Below are 6,290 nucleotides of genomic sequence, written 5' to 3'. Positions count from 1 at the left end.
GACTCATCTGAGAAGTGGTAGGGTTGGGATTCAAACCTAGTCTGACTCTGAGCCTATGACTTTGACCATTGTGCTCTGTATTAAAGGAAATGTTACATTTCCCTCCATTGCGTAAAATCCATGAGGTGTTTTTTGGTTACAGTTTGGTGTGCATCTTGTCATATTTTTTTAATGTTCATATGGACATATAAACATATATATTTTTTCCTTTAAAAATAGAATCATTTTTCATGCTTTAACTTTATTTCAATTAACATTTACTGAATGCAAATTTTGTGCTTAGCTCTGTGCTAGGTATTGGGATGAAATAAAAGTTATATAGTCCCAATTTATAAGGATCTCCTAGAGATTAATAAATTGGATATCCTGGTTTATTGAGAATTATTATCATAAAACACAATTTTCCAAAGAATTGGAGTATAAGAAATATATTTAATGTTAAATTATACTAAATCTAAGGTTTTCTTTGGTTCAGACACCACTTGAAATACCTTTGCCTTTTTAGTATGAACATCAGATATTCTTGAATAATACAGAAAAAAAAATCTGTTATTTGAACTTTCAAGTGATTGAATTCCAGGAAAATAAGTCTCCACTATGCATTTAATCAGCCTCTCTGCCAACTCTCTTCTCTTAAATGCCATCTGCCCCATGGCCTCACTCTGTGCCAACTTAATATCATTTCCTTGGCCCTAGGCCAGATTCCATGTAAGTTTTTTTAAAAAGCCCTAGATAATGTTGTCTAGGTTGCTAGTATATCTAATTCTTGGACTAGAGACAAACTTTATGGTCTATTTAACAGAGATTTTGCTTCATCACTTCACCCCTAAAAAGATAAATGGCAATAACTAAAAAATAAAAGCTCGTTTAGTTAAAGACCAAGTCTTGGTTCAGGATGGTGCTTGTTTGCTGGGTGCGACTGGTTTGCCTTGAGAACTGGTGAAGCTCAGTTAGAGTCAGAGCCTGAGTTATAGCTGTTTGTATTAGAATCTGAAGATTGTCTTTCTGATATTACTTGTCTTAGAGGTAACTAGCCATCTCTAAATCTGGAAACACATCCTTATTTGTAATTTTTATCCTGCATAGCTTTCCTTGAATTTTGTCTGATAACAGGAGAAAAATTATTGATGTTAAACTGTATGAAAGAGTCAGATACAGATGAGCTTGCAGTTCTTTATCTGTGGAATGCAGTGTTCCATTGCCGGTGGTAGTGTCCTATTTAAGATCGTGAAATGTATCAAATCTCCCAAACAGGAGCTGAAATATGATCTCTTCATCGTGACTGATGTTCCTGCATCTGGGAGCATGTGTACTGGCTGTAAGCCAGTTCCAGAGGCTGCTGCTGAACAACTGACATGGCAATCCACAGATGATTTGTAGAGAAGGGTGTCTGAGTATGCTGATGTTAAAACAATTTGTTCTGCTTCTTTTCTTCCTGATCAACATTATTATTGAAATACTAGAGGCCTGGTGCATGAAATTCGTGCATGAGGGGTGTGTCCCTCAGCCCAGCCTGTACCCTCTCCAATCTGGAACCCCTTGAGGGATGTCCAACTGCTAGCCTGGTTGCCCCCAACTGCCCTCCCCTGCAGGCCTGGTCTCCCCCACTGCCCTCCCCTATAGGCCTGGTCCCCTCCAATTGCCCTCCCCTACAGGCCTGGTCCCCTCCAACTGCCCTCCCCTGCTGGTCTGGTCCCCCCCAACTGCCCTTCCCTGCAGTCCTGGTCACCCCCAACTGCCCTCCTCTGCAGGCCTGATCGCCTCCAACTGCCTTCCCTTGCAGGCCTGGTCCCTCCCAACTGCCCTCCCCTGCCATCTTGTGTCCACATGGGGGCAGCCATCTTGCGTGTTGGAGTGTTGGTCAATTTGCATATTGCCTTCTTGCTATATAGGATAGTTTACAAACAATAAAATGCATACATTTTAACTGTACATCTCAACAAGTTTAGGCAAATGTATACATCTGTGTAATTACCACCTCAATTAGTATACAGAATATTTCTGTCTCCCCCAAGAGTTCTTTGTGCCGCAGCCTAGTCATTCTCTCCATTTCCCACATCCGTAGCCTCAGGCAACTGCGAATCTGCTATTGTCCCTACAGATTAGATTTGTTATTTCTAAAGTTTCGTGGAAATGGAATCATAAGGTATATACTCGTTTGTGTGCATCTTCTTAGCTTAGCATAAAGAACTTAAGATTCATTCATATTGTTGCGTGTATGTGCAGTTTATTCCTTTTTATTGTTGTCTTATTCCATTGTATGAATATACCGCAATTTATTTATCCATTCACCTGTTGATGGGATTGTTTGGGATTGTTTCCAATCATTGCCTGAAATGACTAGAGCTGCTATGAATATTTGTGTACACATTTTCATGTGGATACACAAGAGAAGTTTCATTTCTCTCGGGTAAATGTGTAAAAGTAGAGTTGGTGGGTCATTTTGAATGTATATTTAACTTTTTAAGAAACTGGTTTTTCCAAGTGGTGTACTATTTTACATTCCCATAAACAATATATGAGAGTTTCAGCTATTCCACATCTTGGACAAAATTTGGTATTTTCAGCCATTTAAATTTTAGCCACTCTCACTGTAATTTTAATTTGGGTTTCCATTTGCTTACTTGAAATCCATCTTTCTTCTTTGGTGAAGTATCTGTTCAAATATTTTGCCCAATTGAACTGTTTGTTTTTGCCCATTAAAAAATTTTCTTCTGTCTTCTTATTCTTCAGTTCTAGGTGTTCTTTATGTTTTTTGGATAAAAGTATTTTATTAGATATATGCTTTGCAAATATTTTCTCCCAGACTGGGTCTGCCTTTCCATTTTTCTAAGAGCATCTTTTGTAAAGCAACAGTTTTAAAACTTCAATGAAGTATAAGCTTTCATATTTGCTTATAGTTTTGCTTTTTGTATTCTGAGAAATCTTTGCCTAACTCTTTTGCTACTTGTTGAAACAATGTTTCTTTTACTGATCAAAACAAATTATTCATAGATGATATGACTAGGTACTTAGAAAGTCCAAGGCAATCAACTTAATGATTCTGAGAGCTAATGAGAAAATTAAATAAGGTGACCAGAATGAGATGCAGATCACAACTTTCTTGTATTATCCAGGCAGCTGTCAAGATGGTCCATGTATTAAAATATGGGTGATGAAGAGACTATTTACACAGGTGTGGGTAGGGTTAAGCACTCAGTGTCTAAGAGCAGCAGGAAGCCATTACAAGGCCTAAGTTTGAAGGGTCAAAAGAAAGATGTGATTTCTAGAACCCAGAGAAACTTATAGCTACAGTCCACCTAATGGGAGCTGTGGTCTTTGGTAGAGGAAGAAATTCAGACACTGTCAACCCATGACCTAGAAGTGAGGGAGTCTGGTGAATAAATACTTCAATCCTCTCTCCTCCCATCCTTTGCATCTTCTGCCAGTGCTTCCCATTGGCCAAACTCTACTGGGAGCCAGATGGCAAGGAAGACCAACTGACATAGTTAATAAAAATCAGGCGCTCAGTCCTGACTGTTGGTTCATTGGCATGAAGAACCTAAATTGACTAGAGGAAAGTCCCAGCTTCAATTTAATGGAGCACAGATTATGCTTACTGATGAACCACTTCTCTTTTGGGCAGGATGCCTTACAGAACCATTAAACTCAGGGTTGCAGCATCAGCATAAAGAGCCAGAACTCCTTAGGTAGGTTATTAAATCTAATAATGAGAGGAGCCATGTCCACTTTTACCTCTTGCTTCTCAGGCACGAGCATTCAGCCTATAAGGAAATGGCGCTGTTATTTGCCTCTGTTTTTTTGCATTTACTCTATCTTATAGGGAAGCATCCCATCTGCAGAATTGGACTTTAGGCTTTCAAAAATCCAACCCTGTAAAGGCCTGGGGAGGGGGCAGCAGTGGGTTGGAGGAAGTCAATTGGGGATGGGGGAGAAGAGGAGGACATCTGTAATACTGTCAATAATAAAGATAATTTTTTAAAAAATCCAATCCTGTGGCTATGGAGATATAGTTTCTTTCAGAACAGTCGTAGAAGTTTTCTGATAACTTCCACAGATAATTAGCTGGAAATGCAAAGCCCTAAACTCATCAGTTTTTTCTTTAATCTCTCCAGCTCACTTGGAGCAACTAACTGACCCCATAGTCCTTATATTTTCACTAAAAGGTTCTATAGCAGCAACTACTTGACCATCCAAAGCCTTTACCTTCTGTAGGAATTTGACTCCAAGTGATACAGACAGTACTTTAGGTAACTTTTTGTCACTCTATGCCATGAACTGTTTTAGTATCTTTTACCAATAGAAACATGACCAATAATGCCTTTAAATCTAGCCAGAGAACCAATTCTGGATTCCTATCCTCATCCTTCTGTTCTTCTGGGACCAACAGAAGGAGTGCTTAACCCTACCCACACCTGTGTATCAACAACTTTTTTAATCAAGGTTTGATGGAAACTTTAGCAGGAGCACAGAGTCCATACAAGAATGATAGGACAAGGGATTTATTATAGGAAGTAGACTTACATTATTATGGGAAGAGATAAGAAAGTGAAGGTCTGGAGGTGGTAGTGCCTCTCAGATTTTACAGCAAGTTATATATCTATCATCCGAAAACAATCTTTATTCCAAATCTAGCCCCTAGAGGAAATTGAATTTTGTCACTCTTCCGTTTATTTCCACATTAAAGACTCTCAATGTGATAAAAAGGTCATTGTCTTCTTTTTCCCTTTCAACCTGATACATATTATTGAATCTGTTCATTCATTCAACAAATATTTCTTAGGCACCTACTGGTATTTATTTAGGGGATGGAGATACATTATTGAACAAAATAAGAAAAAAATACATGCCCAATGGAGCTTGCATTCTAATAAGGGAAGACTAAGCAACTCAATTGTTATAGTAGGTTGGAAGATGAAGGGAAGGGGCTAATGAAAGGGAGACTGACAAGCCTTAGACCCAAATCCCCCAAACTTGGTATCTCTACATCTGGCCTTGATAGCCTCCCATAGTCTTGCCCAACCTTGCCTTGCATATCTTGTCTTTCACTGCTCCCAACTCATTTCTATCAAATGAGTCCTTTCTCCCTCTTCTTTCAATAAGCTTTGTCTTTCCTGAATATTGAGTGTCCCCATGCCCACAGCAGTTTCCATGGGAGCCTCCCCCAGCGCTTCTTGATGCCTCTTTGATTCTGGGCTGTGATGCATCATGAAGCTAAGTATTCACCCTCATAGATTCCTGGCACATCTCCTCCTTCTGCCACTAAACCCCTTTCACCTCTCTCATTCGCACACAACACTGATGGGACAGTCACTCCTTCCGATCCTGATTTGCAAATTTACATATTCCATGGGGTTAGCCATGTAAAGCAACATCTTGCTTGACAAAAACAATAACAAACAAACAAAACAACAACAACAACAACAACAACAACAACAACAAAAACATGTCAGGTTGCTGGGGCACAGAGAATGTGCACAGTTGGGAAGTAAAAATAAGAATGGCTGCCCAAAGTAGACTGAGGTGGGGCAGGGTAAATGATATGCAAGTGGAGGTCACGTATTTCCCCTTGGGAAAATTGTAAGGTCTCATCCCTCACTCCCAATAGGATTGGGATATTCTTCTGCCTTGGGGGGAAAAAGGGTGATTATCAAGGGGCAGCTCAGACCCTGTGTCCTAGAGATATTGATGTTTCCCAGTGCCTGAGATAAGGGCAAGCTTGGTCATGTTTCTGAACACATGTCTGAGCAACCACACTTCCTTATATCCAGGGGCCCAAGGGAATGATAGGTATTCTATAGGGCAGTGATGGCGAACCTATGACACGCATGTCAGAGGTGACACGCGAACTCATTTTTTTGGTTGATTTTTCTTTTTTAAATGGCATTTAAATATATAAAATAAATATCAAAAATATACATCTTTGTTTTACTATGGTTGCAAATATCAAAAAATTTCTATATGTGACACGGCACCAGAGTTAAGTTAGGATTTTTCAAAATGCTGACACGCTGAGCTCAAAAAGTTCGCCATCACTGCTATAGGATGTGCTTGCAAGCTCTAGAGGCAGCATGTGGTCTGAAGCCTTTAAAACTGCTCTGCAGCCTGGAATCATGCTTTGGATCTTACCTAAACCCTGTTACTTGGGGTAATTCGGGGCCATACTTCCTCATGAGCGCACCAGCATGAAATGGGGTGGAGTGTGGAGTGGGCGTCATTGATTGTCCATCTCTCCCAGCTCAGTCAGTCCCCAGCAGTCATACCACCTGCTCTTGGAGTCTAGGACAAGG

The sequence above is a fragment of the Myotis yumanensis genome, unplaced genomic scaffold, assembly GCF_028538775.1.
Source record: "Myotis yumanensis isolate MYYU_CA2020_CCGP unplaced genomic scaffold, mMyoYum1.0.hap1 SCAF_1, whole genome shotgun sequence".
Lineage (NCBI taxonomy): Eukaryota > Metazoa > Chordata > Mammalia > Chiroptera > Vespertilionidae > Myotis > Myotis yumanensis.
The sequence above is the reverse complement of the archived record's forward strand: the minus strand, read 5'-3'. Positions refer to the sequence as shown.